General features: G+C 39.4%; 1 protein-coding gene across 2 annotated transcripts in view; it reads right to left on the reverse strand.

The window, feature by feature from the left end:
- The window catches only part of mid2 (midline 2), a 159,946-nt gene that overhangs the window by 124,747 nt on the left and 12,723 nt on the right, over positions 1–22,476 (reverse strand). The gene's annotated exons all lie outside the window — the stretch shown is intronic.

Below are 22,476 nucleotides of genomic sequence, written 5' to 3' on the forward strand. Positions count from 1 at the left end.
CTACAGTATAAACAGGTTACTTATTCATTATTCATTCAGTAGTTCCCAAAATCAGACGCATGTTCAAGCCCAAAGTGATGACAAAATCTATCAAAATGCTGTTTTCACACAAAAAAAAGAATTTTATAAAACAGATCAGAGAAACAAGATCCAGCCACTGTTTTATACAGACACCAAAAGCAGCCAAACAGCAGGGGAAAAAGTAATAACCTGAAACAACAGAACACATGGGCCATCATTTGCTTCCTAATAAGCTATTGTTCCTAACCAGTCCAGCAGGGACTGCAGTGAATCATCAACAGCTGACAGAGAGACGACGACTTGGCAAGAAAGGAAGTGCTGGAGCAGCTGCACAGAGAATACCTACAGATTGATCTCAATACCTGGATTATCACAATTTTGTAAGCATTCACTTGAAAACAAGTTTGATGCTCATGAGTACTTTTTAATTTCATTTGGAAACATTTATGTCTTGCTGAAACTCAACTTACAGAAAAAAAAACTCAATTACCTGATAAGAAACCAAAGACAGATATGATGTCACCAGTAAAAAGTAACTTGAAGATTGTGTAACATTTTTCTGCTTTGGGAAAACATTTCTGTGACTCACCATAATTAAAATTAAGGCTGAGTTTTGACTTGATTTCATGGTTTCTGTGACACTGTAATGAAAAGAATCAGTTAGCAGCTATCTCAACAATGATCTGAGCACATCTGAGTCATCACTTAATTCATATTTTCCAATTAGGTTCTATTTGCTGCACACTGATAATGAATTAGGGTTGTAAATCAAACATTCATTGACTTTCAATACAGCTCATGTTTTTAGAATATTCGTTAATTTACATGAGATGTGCAATCAAAACCATGACTAATTAATTACAAATAAAGTGACAAGCATACTGCCAGTCTCGCCTCTGTCTGTCCACTATTCATCACTGTTTGTAAAACACTGATGTACATTAAATTGACATTATTCACACATTTTGCCAATAGAGAGAAACAAATGAATCTTAAGTATTTTCCCTCCTCTCTTCAATTGTAAATCTGTCTGTTATTTTGTTTTATAAAACTGAAGTACTTGAATTGACTTTGTAAATGCTGCAAAAAAAGCTGCCTGGCTTTTCTTTATAGAATTCCTGTAAAGCATCAAGACATTTGCATCACCGATAAAGTACATTTTTTTTTACCCTGCATATAGTAAGTTAGTACATATCTGGCACGTACATGGTGTTGTACCGTGTAAATACCAGGCTGTGGCCTCAATTGATCGATCCTGTCGATATGCCCTCTATAAAATCAGGAGGATCAGACCCAACCTGACAATACAGGCCACGCAGCTTCTGGTACAGGCCCTTGTGATTTCATGCTTCAACTACTGCAACTCCCTCCTAGCAGGCCTCCCTGCATGTACATTTAGACCTCTGCAGATAATCCAGAATGCAGCAGCATGTCTGATCTTTAACCAACCCAAAACAGCACATTTCACCCCACTGTTAATTTCTCCTCACCGGCTTCCAGTGGCAGCTCGAATCAAATTCAAAGCTCTTCAGGCTTACAAAACATTGACAAGAACAGCTCCTGCCTACCTGAGGTCCCTCATCCAGGTCAAAACTCCTTCTTGCTCACAACGCTCTGCCTGTGAAAGATGCCTGGTGCTCCCAGCCCAGCGCAGCACTGAACCTCTAGCCAGACTCTTCTCCTCTGTTGTGCCCAAATGGTAGAATGAATTACCTAACTCTATATGATCCACAGAGTCTTTTTCTACTTTGTGACATGTCTGAAGACTCATCTGTTCAGGAAACACTTAAGCACTTCTCCTTTTTTGTCCTTAATGGTAGAATGAGTCAGAATGTCTCAGACCCAGCTCTTAGTGAATTTTCAGCTCTAATTTCTGAAAATTGTTGAAGGTCGAAGTATATTGTTGCAGCAATTAATTGTGGTTAGATGGTTAGATTATTCTACATTATTGAAAAAAAAAATCTTGCACTTGATGGCAGCACCTGCAGCCAAATACCTTGTAGCACTTTTGTTTGTCTAAATTCTAGCTTGTGTTGTATATCACTTTGGACAAAAGTGTCTGCTAAAAGAAACTGTAGAACTGTAGATGATATAGTATGTTACAGTATGGTATGGTGCAGGGCAGCTAGGTCTGGTACAGTATAGTTCAGTGGAGTACAGTGATTTTCCAAAAGGTAAGCGATACTGTATAGATAAAGGGTGCAAAAACTGGTGAGCTTTAAGTATGAGTGTTTGAACTCTGCATTAACCCTGGGTCTCCAGTGACCACTTGTTATCACATTCCACTTTTCCTTTTAAGAAGCAACACAGCACGCAGTCCCCTTCATCATCATTAGACTTTAAAAAGATAAATGATCATAACAAATTTTTTGCAGGCTCAGGGTGAAGGGTGCTCTTTCTTTCTCACACACACTCTGCAAGATCATCAGAGCAGAGAGGGTGATCACAGACTGAAGATGCGATATAAAACTTTTGTTTGATTATAGTCTATGAGGCGTGGGGTTCTCGCTGTGACAGTTCTGTGGTTTATCTTTGAATTAAAATTATTTCAATGCGGACATAAGCCTGTGATTACAAGGATCAGAAAGGGTCTCCATATTTAGCACATATATAGAGGAAGAAGTGTATTGAAGTGGGTTGGCCCTAGAAATACAGGGTAGGTTGTGTCCTTTGTGAAGTCAGGGAAGGAAGAAGCAGGATACAGAGATCTGTGATACATTCCCTAAAGCCTTTTGAGAATCATCTGAAACTGCACTATATGTACTTACAAACTAGGCTCACTGATCTCGTCATGACCTGAGTGAATACTCTAGTGGAAATATGAATCTATTAAATAAACTTTTCCTGGGTTCACTCTGTTTTGTACCCTTGGTGGTCTTTGCTGCTGCTCTCCCTGCCTTGGTTTATGACACCATGTTAGTGTAGACAGTTGTGACACGCCTGTATTTATTTGAGTTGTGTCACTTTCAGATATTGACTTCACATGTAACAAGCGCATGTGCTCTGGCCACTAGAATAATGTACTGAACACATCTGGGCAATAATACATATAAGCATAGGGTTGTGTTTTAAAATATGGTTCAGCATAATAAAGTAAAGTACAGTACAGTTTACAGGAGAATAGTTATAGTTTCAATTTTAACCACACTGTTATCAAATTATTAAAATATTTCTATCATATTAATGCCAAAAATGGATCCAAATGGAATTAGTTGTTCATGACACAGGATAAAAATGATTAATGAGAATGTCTTTTTACTGTCTAATCTCTACTGTACTTAATATTTCTCCTTAGTTGCTCTGGGAATGCATTCCTGACTGATGTCTTCCATCCATTCATCCATTTTTTATAGGGGAAGTAGCCCAAACATTTCTCCTCCTAACAGCATCCTCCTCCACTTCCTGGGGGATCCGGAGACTTTCAGAGGTCGGATGAGATATATAATTCCTCCGGCATGTTGTGGATCTACCCAAGGGCCCCTTTATCAGTTGAACGTGCCAAGAAAACTTCCACAGGGTACCCGAGAGGAATCCTTATCATTGGCCCCAACCACCTTAGCTGACTCCTTCCAAGGGAGGAAAAATGGCTCTTCTCTGAGCTCCCTGTAGAACCCTGAATTTCCCTTCTTTTCAATCACTAAAAGGACAAGACTTCTTATTCCAGTTCGCTTTAATCCAGTCCTTTTGGCTTTTAGCTAAAACCCATGATAATAGGTAAAGGACTGAATATAGACCTGCAAGTGAATCAAAAACCTTGCCTGGAGGTTTACATTATTGGCTCGAGAAGAGGCTTTACACTTTGAGATCTTGTCCTTTAAGATCACAAAGACAGTAATGGCTATGAGGACAAGTGGCGCAAAGAGAACATTCATTAAAGTGTGCACAACCTTCTGCTAAGAATATGATACTTCTACTTAAGTACTCCAAGGCTCTCATCAATGTCCTGGTATGTAAACAGACAACATAAATCTTCTCTTTCCAAAGGGAAACTTGGGGGGTAAGTGTAAAAACCAGAGTTAGGGACTTGAAGACCTGTGAACCAAACAACCCTCACCCTTTCCTCCCTTTTCTTTCTTTCTCTTCTGCTTTCAGTTCAGACTCATTTCACTATACAACAAAGATTCCACGTAAAGCTCACATCTTCTCATGTGCAAATCAAAAAACAGCTCTTCACATAAAAACCCAGTAGAAACACCTGATATATGATATAAAATACAGTATATCAGGGATATCAGGGGAATATATCTTTTGCAGTTCATAAACATGTTCTCTTGAGGGACACAAAGTGATTTCAAACACTTCCACCTGTTGTTTTCCTGGTCTCACTTTCCCCAATACACAGCTGGGAGAATGTGAAGCATGCTATGACCCGAAAGCAATGGGATTGTAAATAGCTTGAGTATAATACAGCTGTTACACAATCTGATGTCTGACTAGTTTAAAAATATCCCACCTTTCTTACTGCTGTGGTTTTCTATCATTTGCCCAAAAGAGATACTTAAAATTCTCCAACTTCACCCACAGCCTGAAAAGCACTACTTCAAAAGTAAAATTCTAAATGGGTGTCAGAAAATGAATTCTTTTTTCTCCTGTTAGCCTGTGATTGTTGAGTGGGAATAAAGCTAACCCTGTGTGAGCAACAAGCCTTTGATGTGGATAAAAGGTTTTTCTGAGCACAAACTGATAGGACATTACCATGAAATATCAATGGTCTGTTTGTGGAAAATATTTCTCGGACTGATTATGTGGGTATTTCTACATTCCCATCAGTTCAATCGTATTTTACCACCTTATTACAAGATATTATGTTAAAAATGTACAAAGTTGATGAAACTCAAGGGACAAACATTCAAATATCTATCATAATTTAGGTTACAGAAGCAAGCCAATGCTTCAGAACAATCCTAAATAAAACCGCAGTCCTCCACTGATGGCTAGCACACAGACATCATCTGTCTTTCAGTTTTTGTAAACATTTTTTATGAGGACTAAATGCTGGTGGTGATCACAAACCCACTTATGGCTTGTCAAACATCATTATATATTCCATCAGCAGCCTATCCATCTCCATCACATTTGTTTTTGGGCCATTATGAATCAAGTATTAATATGCCACAAGGGAGGATCCCACACAGATAATGTCAGTGGTGCAGAGTACACAGGCTAATGAGTTTTGAACCCAGCTGACATTGTTTGGCTCAAATAAAACACAAAGGACAAGAGTGATGACTGGTTCACTTTATGTAATTATCCTGCCTGAATAGAAGCTGTCGCTGAGCTCACTCTACTCATTCATTTTCACATCGAGACGATAAATGAACTGTCACAGCATCGGTGCAACTTAGCAGAGAGACAGTGCCAATATTACTCAAGATAAGCACTTCCAGGAATCATTTTCTTATTTCACATAACAAAGAGCTGATATCAGAAAACGATGTGAGTGTTGCACTGTTAGAATCCAAGAATTTCATATGGTGTCAAAAGCTTTGGCTAAGAAAAGCCATGTGGTAACTACTGAAGCACAAACTTTTCAAGTCTTAGGGCAACAGTTTTATGAGAAAGGGCGTTGGTTGCCTTTTCCAGAATTAGCTCAGCACACACAACACACACACAACCATGCTCATTATCAGCTACACTGCAAAACACAGGAGCCACTTTCTATCACCAGGGAAACTCATACATCCTCGCCGCGTTTCCTGGTATGACCTCACTCAAGAAAATACAAACATTGTACGTCAACCATCCCAAGTTTTTTCCCAGCACAAAGAAAAAACAAGCCTTTTTAAACCTGTGGTGCAGAGAGTGTGTTGTGTAAGAGAAATTTCCATTAATGTAAAGTCTTCATTATTCAGATGAACATAAATAAAAGTGATGAAAAATGTACACTCGTGCATTCTGGCTTTATAGACTGTACCAGGCTTGAACTCATAACTGGAAAGAACAGATTAAATTATCGTTTATTTTTCTTCTTGTATGTTGAAAACATTACAAGATGGGCGTTCATTTATTCACAGAACGTTATTCATATTTTAGGGAGGAGTGGTTCAATAAAAGGACAGAACATCTCCTTCTGTTTCATCCAGACACTCCAAATAATGAAAGCCAAATTTATGGGCCTGTATTAACAAGATGCAAGGTTGTGAAATCAAAACTGTTCGGCATGCAGATGAATTACCTTTATGAGCTGAGTTACAAGCCTGTTGAGCCTTATTTTCTTTGGGAATGAATGAAATGTTGTGAGAGATTTATTTATCAGTCATTCATAAAAGTACAGAAAAAAGAGCTGCTTTGGTAGCAACGCTGTGCTTATAATTGAGCCATAGTCACACCTGGCACTTAAGTTTGACATTTGCACTAAATTACATTACGAGTTTGGCTTTGTAAAATTAATGAGATACACTGAATGATTTAATGAACCTGGACTGTGCTGTGCTCTTGTGGCTCATAACCAACCTCCTCTGTAATGGGGCGCCAGCTCTGTCCAGGTCTCAGTCCCAGTGTGGACTGTTCAATAAGGCTGAACCTCTCACCTTAATGACTGCCGACTTTTTTTCTTCAGTCGGATGCACTTTTAATTATCAGCTCCAAGGCTTTCTGTAGCATCTGTACTTTGAGGACAGAGCTTGCCTTTTAACTAAGAACCTCCAAGTTTTACGGAGTTGGCTCAAAGTCAGGCTCAAAATCTGTAAGCATTGCTAAATTCAGCTCCAGAGCAGCAGAACTGCAGTAACCCTTTTATGACAGAATCCTCTTTTAGGAGTGCTAAGCTAATAAACTGCACTGCTGCTGATCTTATCTTTATTCTATGAGGAGCAGAAGTCTAACAAAGTCAGGAAGTATGAAATATGACAAGCAATGACAGCCTGGATCAAGATTTGTGGAATATTATTCTGGTTGTGGGCTTCTGCGGACACGTTTTTAATGCTGATGAGAAAATCCTCTGCCATGTTTGTTATTCTGTGTTCACGCAGTTTGACCTTGAGAGAGCAGCTCTGATATTTAACTGCCTGTAAAAAAACATAAATCATTGCAGTATCTAGCTGTGAAGCACACTGTTCCTACATCACAGATTCTCCTGCAAAATTAGAGCACAGGCACCTGTCCGACTGCGCTCCCATCAACAACGTGACAGATCTTATCAGAATCAGATGCGTCAGTCATGTGCAGAGGACTTCCTTGGAACAAACAGAAGCCCAAACAAGCTGCACAAACAAGAGTGCTGTTGCTGTCCTGCTGCAGAATGAGCATATTTCTGTGCCTTATCCAAACACACAGCAACAATGGCTTTCAACCAAGCAGCTGTTCCTCTCTCCCTGAGCTAACTCTCGCTGGGGGATCATTATGGCGGAGCACATTTTCCTCCATCAGTGTTTGAATAAGGCACCAGTTTGCACCCCACATTTACCAGGACAGCACTTGAGTGAATATATTTGGATTTAGAGCGGCTTAAGAAACAGTTCTGTTATGTCTAAAGTCTGTAACAGCAATTCCCTCATCTCTTAAACTTCACAAGAAACAGCTGCGGGACATTTCAGCCAGGTTGCAATTTCATGCAAATGCAAGTAACTAATCTTGTCATAGAATTAGACTGAGATTACAACCAGCTCTTATATGTTAAGTGCAAGAAAAACACCACAGCCTTTGTTTTGTCTCGACACCTGCCTGGTTGGATCAGTTTTATACTATCTGTGATATTAGATAACATATCATGTCAAATCATATTTATATTCACTATTTATAAACTCTTCTTATGAATCTCGTGACTCCAAGTGCAACATTTTTATCATCCTGCTGCCAAAACCAATGCAATCACTTTGGGAGATTCAAGCACCTTTAAAAATTACCCTTCATGTCACCACAGAGCTCTACAAAAACATAGCCTCTGAAAATGACTCCCTTTCATCTCTTTTCAAACTGGACTTAAATGTTTGGCCCCTTGGCATTGTAAAAACCTGCAGCTCAGGTGTAAAGGAGGACATGAACCAGCATGGTGAAACTGGCAGAGTAATCATTGTTAAGCAGATAATGTTGCTGGGTCAGCCCATGTTTTATTTAGCAGGTAACCCAGATGGATCGGCATCTTTTAGCCACTGGCTGTTCTTTCCCTGCTGCTGTGTCAGATAATCATTAAGCCAGAGCTCAGCTAGTCTCTTGCTTCTCTTGGCTGAGGCTTGTTAGCTGCTGAGCTGCTGTGCTGCAGAGCTAGCGTGTTATAGCAGAGCTCTCTCTCAAAATAAACGCCACTGGCTTCTATTCAACTCCTGGATTATCTTTTAAATGAAGCATATGTTCCCAATGTGCTCCAATTCTTGATGAGATCCTCCTGCTTTGTTCTAAGCTGCATGTTTCTCCTCCTCTAATGAGGTTTAAGTTGATGAGACGCTAACAGAACTCTGACCACATGATGATTATGCGTCCCATTGACCAAAATAGAAAATAAATAAGGGTTTTCACTTTGTCTCAATAATCTAATGTTAATGTCACGTAACTGTAGCACACGTTTGTCTTGATTCATTGTTTGTTTCCTCAACAAACAGCTCTAGAGAACAGCATCTCATTTAAGATGAAAGCATAGCCTGAATGCAACATGCTTGCATTGGCTCAGTTCTGTTACATTATTAATAAGCTTTTTATTTGTCAAGAACATCGTATAGCTTTCTTTTTCTTGGTGTGTAAACCAGACTTTGTGCTGCAAAATAAATCACCACTTTCTCATCTTCTGAAAAACTCTAATGTGGTGCTGCGCTACTTCAGAAATAGCACAGCACCAGACCCCAAAAAGGAAAGAAGAGAGTGAAGACATGGATTAGTGAGCCATCATCACCCTGAGCATGAGTCAGATTTGGGCCAAGACAGCTTATGGGATGGACAGATGTTTAATGTTTGTGAAAACAGAACCGAGTAAGAAGAAGAGGATGGAAAAGAGAGGGAAAAAGTGGAACATAACAGTAAACGAAAGCTGTTTAAGTGGAATATTCAAACCCACATCAAACACACCACCGGGAGGAGAAGGTTGCTGAGTGGGAGTCATCTTGTTCCTTCTGCTGTGCTTCCTGCAGCTCCGGTTTAGCTCTAGTGTCTTCCTCTTTGGATCTAAATATTTTATACATAGCCTGATGTTGTGTTCAGGATGTGTCCCACTCTTTGATCAGGCAGACTTGCCAATGATTTGTTGCTGGAGCGAAGTAAGGCATTGACTGTTTCTTCACAGAGGAAGAGGCGATGAAGACAGGCTCAGTGAACAAAGACAAAATCAATAAATAATGCATCATCAGCTTGTCCTCAGCTGATTTATCAATCATTAAAAGCTCTATACAGTGCAGTCCCACCACCAAGGGAAGTGAACTAGCTTTGCTTCACTTGGGTACATGGTATCAATTTTGGAGCCTCAAATAGCTTCCTGTATGAGTATGTTCTCAAATGTACCATCTTTTAAGGACTTCCTTTGCAAATGCAATAAATCATTCATGGAAGTAATTACAGAAGACAGATTCATGACAAAACATATCAGCTCTTGTTGCAATACTGAGCCAAAACCCACTGTCGAACCAGCTTTGATGTTAAAACTGCGGCCCTGCACAGCTAGAAAGAGATGGTTCTAAAAATGAGATTCAAAAAACTGGGAGTGCGGGAAGATGCTGCTGCTGCCATAATCCTAGGGGTAATCGTTTACATTTGATCACCATGCATGAATATGAATGCTGTTCTGCATGTCCTTGAAAAATTCCCCCAATTTACACTCCCTCACAGGGGTACTACGTGAGCGTGTTCTACACTTTCTCCCCGAACACCACGGCCATTCAAAAGACTCACTCCAACCTCAAGCTAAACGGCTACTCGTGTGAAACAGAGTCACAAGTGGCACACGTTTAAATCGACTCAGTGTGGTGTTAAAAAAACAGCACAAGGGAGACAGAATAAGGAGAGATGAAAAAAGAGGGCGCTAAACAATGCCAAGAAGAAGATTACAGATGGCTGGCTTTGTGGAGAGGTGTTTGAGCATGTTTTCAGGCTCATTTCAGTGTAATTTTCTCCCTTTATCCACGGGCACGCAGCCTGTGAAGGGTCACAATGAGGCATGGAGCCCGGTGCTGGATGAAGAGAAGCAGGCCGAGTGGTGAGACCATGCAGGCAGAGAGAAGACGTGATGGGGTTTGGAAAAGCTGCGGCTAATCCCTGACACAAAAAGTAAAAAGGGACAGTGTGTTTGCTGAAGCATTCACCGGCGATGGTACACGGCAATGCTTTGGATAATTTGATCTATATTGTGAATGAACTCCTCTAGAGTGAAGAGTATTGTACTTTTGAACTGAAATGAGTCATGAGTCATTTAGGGGTTTATTACATAAATTCAGAACAAGCTGAAATTCACATTTCACTGTGGCCCAGATAAAGATGGAACAGCAAATAAAAAGGCACATACCCAAATTAATTTGTGTTAAAAAAGGAAAAGTGGAAGAGGTCAGTAAATTAAAGAGCAGTTTTACTGTGATGTTGCCTTACAGATGTAAAGACAAACTATTTTTACCCAAGTGATGACTTGAAGTTCAGCTGAAAGTATCCCAGAAGCTCAGGGCCTCAGCAGAGTGTATACAGTTAAAGCTCCTGTGAGGAACTTCTGGTCCTTGTCAGTTTTGGTGCCCCCTGCTGACAAAATGGTCTTTGCTCAATTTATTACTCCCACCAGTAGTTTCAGCTTTTAAATACAACAGTTCAGCCATAGTCATGTCTCTGGGTAATCGTCTAAAAACTCCTCACCGAGGCTTTTGGAATAAAACCTTTCTTTTATGCTCTCTGCAAGTTCAGAACTTAAAATGTCCTTAAAGGGTGAAAGAAACTATGTATGAATTTTATGAGAATTTTATGAATTTTATGAGAAGCTTAACACTAACATGTGTTTAAATTCAACATGGCATGCTTGAATACAGGGTATGAACAGTTACAACTATACTCACTTTATGACAGCAAGCTATAGAAATAGTTTCCAATGAAAAATGTTGTGTTATATATAAACACGTCTGTGAACTGAGTGGTATTTCTGAGCCTTTCCAATTATTTTCCAATTCAGAACTTTCCATTACAGCCTTTGTAGCAGGAAGTGAAAGCAGAAGACAACAGATGAGTTTGGGAGGTAATCAAGCAAAGCGTGCAGCCATTTAGTTTTCTTACAAGGGAGAGAAGTGCAAATAAGGTAGGTTTTGAACAGGAAGAAATGAAGTCAGCTGATGGTTGGGGGCTGAGAGCACACTTGGAAGAAAACTTGGGGCTCCACAGGACATGGTTGCACTAAATTGATACCTGACAGTGTTATGGTCTTCAAGTCAGCTGTTAGTTTCTGTCATATGCTTGTTTTTTTAGCTTATTAACAGGACAACAGTGGATGATTGAGAAAAGGCCGGGAAAGGCCGTAAAGGAGATGTCAGGTGAGGCAGATACAAGTCACTGGATGAAGGTAAATAATTCCAATTTGGAGCCAAGACAAAGACAGATACTTCACCATGTGTCTTTTTTTCTCCTCCCAAACAAGCTTCTCATCTGTCTTGTTTGTTCTCTGTCCAACACTTCTACACAGGCTAGGGTCTGGGTGATGGGTGATGGTTCTGGGATGTTAGGGCCAAACATTAAAGCCACCCTACGGTGGCGTAACTTCAAGAAATCAGTGGAGGAAGGAGCCCTCTAAATACCCTGGTGATGTATTGGTTTGTGCTGTAATCTACCTTCATCTATCCAAATGTTTTGGTTTTGGGGGACATAAGGTACCACGTAGTGGTCTATGTAACTTACAAATGAAACATTTAAATAAAGATGAGAGCAAAATAATGTTTTTTTCCCCACTAAGTTCAATTTCTTCACTTCACTTTCAATTTTGTGTAGAGGGTAAAGAGAATAATTCACTGGTGTATTTTTCATGAAGATTGTTGTTGTTTTTTTACAGAAACTGATAAATCATTGTATGGTGCTCTCAGTCTTTTCTTACTTTAAACATAAAGTCCTTTGGTTTCAGACCTCTACAGATACACATAAAAAAGCTTTTTGAAGTTAAAAACAGCTTTTGCAAACTGTGATGCAACTTTTCTTCTGTTTTGGACATATCCGTTTGTAGATAAATCTAAAAAAAAACTGGCAACTCACATTTGAGTTACAGTACATCACAACATTGCCACAAAGCTTAGAGTTATTGCATATTTCCCACATTTCCTCATTCCTCATTCCTCCATCTAAAGAAATAATACATTTTACACTGATATCAGTCAAGGTTGGAGTCTTGTTTTGGCTCTTTTTTCACTGGTTATCTTAAAGGACTGAAATAGAGATGGGCATACCCTGAAACACTGTCTAGCAAAGTCTATCATCTTTATTCACATGCTGCTGTAGAAAACTTCTAACACACTCAGGTGGAGGACTCAGAGAACACACAAGACAGATAAAATATGCATTCTTGTTCCTCTTGAAATCAAAAGTTAGTTTCCTTGTGACTCATGTGAAACTTGAAGAAATACTCAAGGCTATGACGCTTTTAACAAAGGCATCAAATTCACCCGAGTACTCTGGGAGAACGTCATGAATCTATTAAATGTGGAGAGAGTTTCAGCTGAAGCATCGGACAGATTCCCCTTTGGGACATGCAGCAATTAAAACTGATTCTGAAATAACCCACAGTGACTTCTCACATATGCAGTCTGTTAATACTGTGGGATTTTACACTGTAACATGACTGACATTAGAAACATGAGCCACACAAGTCACAACAGTACCTGGTTCCCATGAGTCAAACCAAGGACAAAGAGCCCCGAGCGAGTCTGTCACAATGCAGCCCATTACCCACCCAGTCACATTTTTGATGTATAAGTTTCTAAAGAGCCGAGCATGAAACAGGCCCTTTGTGCAGAACAAAGTTTTACAGAGAACAGTGGCATAATATCTGGTTGGTATTCCCCTTTGAGTCAGGGGATGCCACATGACAGAAAAAAAGGACACACAAGGCACACACGAACCATTCAGCTACTGTAGATGTATGCACAGTCTCTACCATTCAAGTTTAATGCCCTCTCGCTCACACACATGCACACACACACACTTTTTCCATCCTCTTTGCTCTCTTGTGACAGAATATGCCCTTTGTTCATGCTCTTTGAGGGAGCGTTGGGGAGCAAGCCTGCTGCGGCTCTGGGAACGGACATGAATAAATGGACTGTCCTTCATAGCTGCATGAGGGGAGCAGCCAAACACCCCAAGCAGGACATCTTACATCCAGTATCAAAGAGTCTTTTTGAAAGAGGCTGTGGCTACCAACACTGCTTGTTTGAAGTGGTTACACACATGCATGTCAAAGCCCACATGTATTTACACAAGCAAGTGGCAACTGCATGCACAGTTGGGTAGTCACATTCCTCTATTTATCAGATTCAACATTAGAGTCTCCTCTGACGATCCAAACCACGGGGAACCAAATGGACATTAGTGCACACCAAAGCCATGAAGAGATATTGAAAAGGGTCTTTCAGAACAGGAAATTAATTTTTGATTCCAGCTCTGCTGTCTTTTTAGAAAGTGCTATCTTGTACGCCTAGAAAACGTCTTTAGAACCATCTGCCCACTTTGAGTTAAATGCTCAGAGTGAGAGACTAAACTGTGTCTTGGCTACAAAACAGATGAAAAAAAATCTAAGGAGGACATGTTCCCATTCATTTCCCCAGTTGGCCTGTTTCTTCCACAGCAATGGCTCTGATTAGGTGGAAACATGCCTACGTTCACAATGCTGAAGCCATTACTTCCCATTAATAGTGATGAGTCTGGCCACACTTTAGCATCACCATAGACTGTATAATTAATGGACGTAGTCTCCCCAACGCCACCCGTCTGTTTCTGAAACAGATTTTTGAAGCAAATCGGCTATCGTGGCCATACTGGAAGTGACAGGGGCTTAGAGTACAGCTTCAGTCACGTGAGCTGAGCTGTGTCTCTGATTGGGTGAGCTTTTGATCCTGACATCCCTTTTACTGCTGAGTTAGGAAAAAATTTCACCCCCGCACAGTGTGTACTGATAGTGAAATTAGTGATTTAGACAGAAGACGTTTTTTGAACCAGGCTACAACTGTGGTATTTCTCCGCAGGTACAATGAGTTTGGCTTACTTTGTGTTCCAGCCATAGTGAAGAGGATTTTCTGTGACACGGTGCCTCTGGGGTGCTATGAAACAATGATTATGTTCCTGTAATCAAGGTTGGTACACCAAGTCCCACTGGCGATACAGACTAATGCTCACACTTAAATACAGCTGCAGTTTAAAGTGAAGAAGAGAGCCAAAAACAGAACATAAACAAAAGAGTATGTGGAGAAATGCCTTCGCTTAAAATGACATCAAAACCATCCCTACTTAGACAATCCAAGGCTGTGACTCTAAATTTACAAAGTTAGACAAGTGAGGTTGAGACTGAATGGTTTCACAGAATGGTCTAATTGCTTTTCGTGCGACCTTGTTTTCAAAGTTAACACCCAAGGGTTTAATCTTGGTCTCCTTGTGTCTGGATCTGGGAGAGACTTTCTCTTGTTAGTACCATTCATCAGACTGCCCGTAACATGAATTATCTGAGTTCTGCTCATCACTTGTGTCTACCACTTCTTTTCCTCTTGTGCAAAAAGTTTTGCCACCGATGTATTTGAGTAGTCTTTGCTTTTTAAATTCAGTTTTCACCAACCACTTTGAACCCAGGGGAGGCATTAAAAGAAGCAAAGCCTGCTATAATGTGCTTTATTAATTTCTTGTCATGTGGGTAGCAGTTACCATGTCCCCTTCTTGTCCTCATCTTCGAAATATCACTGTGCTTGCAAATTTACTCCAAGGTACGGCATGTAGCTGCCTGGGGGTGGGATCTAAAAGCCATCTGTGCTCGACATAAATCGCTTAAGCAACAAGCTTCTCTCTTAATAATCTTACTCTGCACTACCCAGTAGTCGTCACTGAATGAAATAAAATCAGCAATTGATTCCTTACCTCTCTGTGCAGAGCAGAGAAGCTCTTTCTCTGTTGCTGTGTCATTTCTAACCTTCTTGTTGTGGGTTTACTGGCCATCAACACTCCACAGAAACATGCCGACCTACACACCGGCACACAACTCTCTCGACTGTGAAGTGCTCTAATTAGTGTGGGTAAACATCGGAGTTGATAATCAACTGCTCGTTAAAAGGTAATAGAGGTTCCTCTGGGATTGATCTGTTTGCTTTGTTCCAGAAGAGGTCACGTGGAGGGAAAACCCAAAAGCACAATCAAAGACAGTCTGGATGAGCAGTTTGTTAACGACAATCTACCACATTTTTCCAAGAGAGACTTAAACTGTGGAGCACATTTCACATGTCGAGAATGTGCTTTGTTTTTTTTTTTTTTGCACTGTTATGTTTTCCCAGTGTCCCCTACAGGTCTAGAGCCCTTCTGTTTTCAAGCTTCAATTTACCCTTTTTTCCCCCTTTTGCATCAGTTGTGTATAAGGCAGGGCTGTCCAATTTGGGGCCTGCGGGCCATAGTTGGCCTGCCTGCGTTTATTTTTTTTGACTGACAGCCCATGTTTGAATTTCTATTATATGTGTATTTTTAATTATCGCTATTATTTTTCCACTTCCAGCAGCTTGAATTTCTCATTCATTATCTATTTATTGTTGTACTTCCTCTCCTGACCACAAATTAACTGTGTGTTACATTGGGTGTAGAGTGGTGCTAGTCCTATCAGCTCAGATCTGGGAGTCCATGACCAATGAGTGAAAGGATGCAGGGTCATGGCTGAGATAGAGCGTATGAGACAGCGGCACTCTGACAAGAGAAAATGTAAAAATAGTTGAGAACATGAGTACTTTATTACAAAAAGTGATTCCACAGCAGTATGCCAAATATGTAGGCAGAAAGTTGCTGTTTTAAAAGACTATAATCTTTGTAAATTAATGTAAATACAGTAGCCATTTATTAGGGAAAAAATCTAAAGCAGGTGTCCAGTTTTATTACTATTCAAAATTTAAAAGGATGGAGCATGAACTATTTTGGTTTCAGAGGAACATGTGTTCCATGTTGTTCAGGTTATATTTCACTAAATGTCTTTTAAGACAGTCCTAGTATTTGTGCCATAGGGATGTTCAGTAGTTTCATGCTGTGAAATACAGTAATGAAAAATGTTTTCATTTTCAAATCTACTTGTATGAGTATTTATTTTGCACAATTATGCTATTGGCATATTTAATACCATGCACTGCAACATGAATGTTAAGTTTTGGCCAGGAATCCTCCACCCAGATTAATTTTAGGCCCTTCACTTAAAACAATTTGGGCACCCCTGGTATAAGGAGTATACGAGGTGTATAAGATGTTTGGTGTCAGTACAGTTGTCTCAAATGCTGTATGTGACTTTGACTCTTACTTGTGTTTTAAAAATGTGCTATCTCTACATTTGCATCTTGTTTCTCTTGCTTAAGGTTGGCAATGCTATTGCAGATCATCTGCCATGTCAGCCACCATATGGAAGGCCTTGAAAAGTGCAAGTCCCAGGGTGCTGGGGAAATTACATCTACTCTGTTGAAAATATCTGAATCTGGACCCCTTGAACCCCCACATTTAATTATCCCACACACTTATAGTTTTCACCTGAAGCCCATGGTCACAGCAAACACGAGCTTCACATGTCAGCAGTTACACTCACATTTTTCAAGTCTTCAAATTGAATTCACAGACTACAATGAACAGCTGTAAAGCAGCAGTTTCCTGCAGCTATGGACTGAGACGTTTTATTAATTAAGAGTTGAAACACAGTTTCTAACAACTGAGACAGGTTGGTCATTCATGATAAATTTCACAACTTTTCTGTTTTCACTTGTTTATTTTTGTCTGCAGGGAGTTTTACTTCTTCAAAGGTTTCAGTGATTCTGCCTCTGCATAAACATCAGGGTTGTTGCTCAAAAAAGCCTTTTATTTTTTTTTTACTCAACACATTATATTAAAGCAGAGTTTAATCAGGCTTTTGGTGCTAAAGACTGCTCAAGTACTCCATCAAAGCTATCCTCAAAAGCAACTTTTGCTCTCTAACAGTAATTTCATCTAACATCAACATTCACAATGTGTTTGAGCAGATGCTTAAAGTATACATTTCAATTTAAATAGGTCATGTTATGATGTGCACATTTGTTGCTGCTGTGTGATTCTGTAGTATACCTCTTTAATGATTGTGAAAAACTTTTGGGACGCAGAACAAAGACCCAGCCAAAATAAAAGCTTTGAGGTTGTCAAAGGGCTACCTAGTTATCGATAACATATCAACTTCACTGGGTCCTTCTTTGAAGTCAGCCTGCTTTTATTTTCATTTTTTTTACACCAGTAGAAAACCTCTATTCTCTATCAGAATGCAATAATGACACTGCATAAATTGATTGATTTTGATTGACTGATTGAAATGATCAATTGATTTTGATTCAGGCATACAGTCATAAAACATGACAAGTTTATTAAGCAATGCTTCTGACCAGTGTATCATTTCAGCATTTCAAAGAAATACTCACAGATCCACCAAAGATGCTTTTACATTTTTTTTAGTGCAGTTATCGAATGTTTTTTTGTGCATTTAAAAATGTCACCCATTTCTTCTTTTTCTTTTTTTACCTTAGTGAACCTCAAAATGCCTAAAGCTTCATGCAGGCAAAGGCCTGCTAGACTGCACTGATTATAACTGAGAGCAACCATACGGGACAGAGGAGAAGAGTGCAGAAGGGAAAGAGGAGAAAATGATGGAGAACAGAGAAGCAAGGGTGAAAACAGCCCTGGTGGTGAAAGGGAGATCTAAATGTAAGAAATGGAAAGCTAACACAGGAGAGAGGAAGAGAAGCTACATGGAGAGAAATGAGACAAACTGAAGAGAGAGCATCCTCCCTGTGGATGAGAAGCCTAATCCCAAATATGGGGCAGATTAAGTATAGCACACAAAATGCTGTTTATGAGACTGCAGTCTGTACACAAGCTCTCACTGATTTTAGTCCTGACCATGTTATTAAAATGCTGCGTAAACAAACATAAAACACCTACTGCAGATAAAGCATCTATTAAAGTGAAAACCGCAGCGTTATTGTGGCTACTGCTGACATTAAACAAACCTGTTATACTCAGTTTTCAGCGCAATATGAAGTACATGAAACATAGACATTAAGTTCAAATAGAAACAGAACATGTACCAAGAAACACAGGACCACAAACACAAATAAAAGAAACAATGATTATGATTTCCATAAATAAAAGGTATAAATGTGCTTCCTTAAAGTCCTCTTTTCACAAGACCTCAAATTTGAGTGTGTATGAGCAGGAGAAAGAGAAGGAGAGGTGCTTCATTTCTAAGGGATTATATATCCATAGTGCCATCTAGTGTCGCTTATAAAAACACACACAAATGCTCATGAGAGCTCTGATTATGTCACTAACAGACAAGCCGTTGTTTTCAGGTTCAGTTCCTTCATGCTACAAAGTACAAAACAAACATTTAATTAATTCATATTCCTCACAGGATAATCCATTTTTCTGTTTCTACACCAGAACTATAACACCAGCAGTATTTCTGGTGAAACTCAAAGCACCGAAGATTAAAAAATGTTTGCTAAAATTCTTAAAAGACAGAGAATTGAATGGCTATGAAAGTCAAAAAAATGTGGCAGAAAGGCACATGACTATGCAGATTTAGAGCAGATATTATGACTTGGAAACTAAGAAGCATTTGCACAAACTTGCCCACACATGTTCCTATAGGATGAACCAAACTGAGAGGCTACATATCACATATAGCATTTAAATAAAACAGTCCTGGAGCAGAGAATGGTGCAGGTTCTGCAGTATTGAAGAGCACTGCTATGCAAGCTGTTGTTGCTGAAATTCGATACAGTCCAGCCGTCAGGTGTCTCGTCACGCCAATGCATTATGGAACAGGCCTTTACTAAGGAGTACAAAGAGCACAGCTTTACATGTCTGTGTGTATACGGTATGATTGCTGTGCAGGACATTTAGCTTTAAGGGAACTCACACTGAGAACCAAACACTCCCTCGCCGCTCAATCCCCTTGTCTGTCTTTCTGTATCAGTGTCCTTTCTGCTTGTCTGCCTCTCCCTCCATCTGTTTCAGGTATCTCTTGTCCTCCAGGCTGCAGCACTCTCCTGTGTCTGCTTCTCTCTGCTTCACAGCTCTATCCAAATTTTAATAACTTCAGCTGTTTCAGAAAACTGAATGCTTCTCACTCCAACTAAATGAAATGTTATTCATGTATGATCTGTCCTGGTACAAACCTTCCACTTTTTTCAGACTTTATTGAAATAGAAATAATTACCATCATGAGACTGCAAAAGGTCAACCATATTACGGATATTATAAATAGTGGGTTCAGCAATAAGCAGCTCTCTTTCCGTTCGGCTTTTACTGGATGGAAAGTAAAATTGTTTGTAGCCTTGAATGAAATCCTTCAATTAGATTTGCTGTCACTACTGCTCCTTCTGTGACATGTATAAATCCCTTTTTTCATACTTGTGTCTCCTCAATTGTTTGCTTGAACTCTAAATGGGTCACAGTGATATTTTTGATGGAATAAATCTCAAATATGATTCTCTACAGCTTAAAAAAGAATGCCTGTGTGGATTTTTGTTTCAGCTGCAAGCGTCAAGCCATTTTTAAGCACTCTCCTTCCTCCTCTTTTACAGTTTCCTTCAGCATCATGAAAGAGATTTTGGAAAATACTATTAATTATTGGCATCTCCCCTGTCACCAGAGATCAGTGCATGAAACTGAGAAAAAGACTGCATCCCTTGTGGCTTGATAGTGATTGGTAAACAGAAAAAGGCGACCCTTATTCAAGAACTAAAGTCAGTTGTCACATCAGAGGAAATTTTCAAAACTTTCTTTCAAAAAACAGGCAAGAAAATGTGTGAAAACATTATCTGAGTACTACATAAAAATTTAATTTGCAAAGGAAAGCTGAGACAAACTGCAGGCTTTCAAGGGAGAGGCAGGAAGGGTTGGAAGGGTTCTGTTTTGAGCCGTTGAGATAGATTCACCTTGATAAATATTGAAATTTCAATTCTTTCAGCAGCCAAGGTCTCTCCCTTTATTTACTTAGCATTATCAAACTGTCCTTTCATTCATACTCTTAGTGAAGTTCTGAAGCTTTGAAAAATAATAAATTAGAAAAACCATGAGAGAAAATCAACAAGTATCACTTTGGCTCGGTAAATGTTTTCTAAAAAGCTTCACTGCTTCTTACACAGGAACAGAATATTTGCCAATGATCACTCTCTAGTTTGTTTTTGTAGAGGTGAAATCCAAGCTTTTACTGTTAGCTAGCTAAAGCTACTGGACTGCTGTCAAGCAAAGAGAATTATCACTCAATGTACCCTCTGAGACATTGTTATTTTTTGACATGTGCTGTTTAAGCTAATTCATTTCCAATATTTAATGTACTACAGCTAAGTCCAAGCTCAGGCATGTTCAGGGAAAGATTTCAAATCCACAGGCTGGTAGTGTTACAGTCATGCTCGACCCACTAGGTTTTTAGTTAACCCTCAAGATTAAAACATTATAACATTTCTTCTGACTAAGGATTGCTTTGTTTACCAGAAGATATTTTTTTAAGTAACAAACCATGTTTTCTTTTAGCAAAGATAGAAAAAACTGAGACCTACAAGTAAAGCTGAAGCCATATGAAACTGTTAGCTTAGCTTAGATTAGCAGAGATGGAGCACAGCTAGCCTAGTCGAACCTCACAATGACAACAAAAAGTTAATGTTTTTCAGGATATATATGAATTAGACTAATTACAAATAATCTCTTAATTGAGCATTTTAATTTGCTCTATGGGAAATTCTGACAGGATTTTGTCTAAGCAGCCCTGCTTCATTCTAAGGCAAAACGACTGGTTCCCCAAATAGTCCAACAATTTGCAGACAAAAGTCATATCAATCAGTAATGGAAAAAAAAAATGAACATGTCTAACAATCTCGTAAAGACTGGTAAAAACTCCTCTAAGACACAGAGAAACTAGTTGAGCATCATCATTTTGTGAGAAATATACCTCTGTGTGAGTGGGCAGACCCTAGTATTGCCTCTGGACTGCAGTCTAATTCAAAGCAGTATGGATCTAATTAGAAGGCAGCTCAGGGCCACATACTGTATGCCACGCTGCATTTGGAGGCACAGACAAGACCTCTAGGGAAATAAAAGAGAAGCTCAAGCTCAATATGCTGTCTACCTCTCTTTCCAGTGCTGTCATTCTGAGGAGATTACCCTTTTGGAAAAAACTGATGGCCTGATATACGATGGATGAGTGCCTCACTCACTTGTTGATGTATAAACCTGCCTCGATCCCTCTCTGCATGGTTTGACTTAAAAATGTAAAGTTGTGTGACCTCCCCCCAAATCTGATGCTCCATAATAAATACAGTAGAAGCATGAAACTAGGGTTTCACACAAACGAGAAAAAAAAGGCCACAGAGTGTAGAGGGTACACAGTTAGAGCCTGTTAAAGGTGATCAGAATCAGTATGACACTAGAGAAGCACTCAGAGAGTCCAGACCTCCGCCAAGCATATTGTGACTGTCATGCAACACTTAAGTACGACTTTAATGTTATACTCCCTTTCAGCAGACTGTCTGCTACAATTTGGTATTACTTGCAAGTTTTTACGATAATTAACCTGACAGTGTTGAAAATGATGATGACCCGGTATATATTTCATATTCCAGATCTTAGTATCCAGAATGTTAACAGGATCTATATCGAACTTTTACATCTGTCAGAAATTATGGTGACCTTGTCTTATATTGTTTTTGCAAAGCAATACGACCATTTATTGTGGAGTTATATACACATATGGTGAAAACTGCCCTATCTCACAATGATGAAGAATCCTTTAAGAAAATCCTGGATCGAGACGGTGATCTGGATCACCTCCAAAATGTGATCACTTCTTCCTTATCCCATTTTGAACATTTCCTAATAATTTCATCAAGTTCTGCTTGTTACTTTTTGAGTTATGTTGTTCACAGATAAACAAACAGACACACTCTCCCAAAAACATGACCTCCTTGGCAGAGTTAATAAACACCAAATTTAAAGGACTCTTTGTGCATTGATTTGAGAATATAGACCAACATGTTCAATACATTTCTGACAGACCAATCAATTATACCACGAGTGTTATTGGGAATTAGCAAAATGGCTTTCAACACTGCTCCAATTCATCTGATCTGGAATGAATGGATGAGGCCAGCGTCAAAGAACACAAAGACAAAATGCTGACAAGTAACACAATAATGCGGCACTCTAAAAGCCACAGATGTGTCAGATTCCGATGCAATCTTTCATCCAAAATGTCTTTGTCCTCAGAGTGAAAAGTGTCTTGGATCCAGTCAGAAAAATCCACTTCAAAAAGCTTTGAGCACAAAAAGAAGGGGCGTT

The sequence above is a fragment of the Halichoeres trimaculatus genome, unplaced genomic scaffold, assembly GCF_033239565.1.
Source record: "Halichoeres trimaculatus isolate MK-OKI-2021-1 unplaced genomic scaffold, fHalTri1.1 fHalTri1_scaffold_7, whole genome shotgun sequence".
NCBI lineage: Eukaryota > Metazoa > Chordata > Actinopteri > Labriformes > Labridae > Halichoeres > Halichoeres trimaculatus.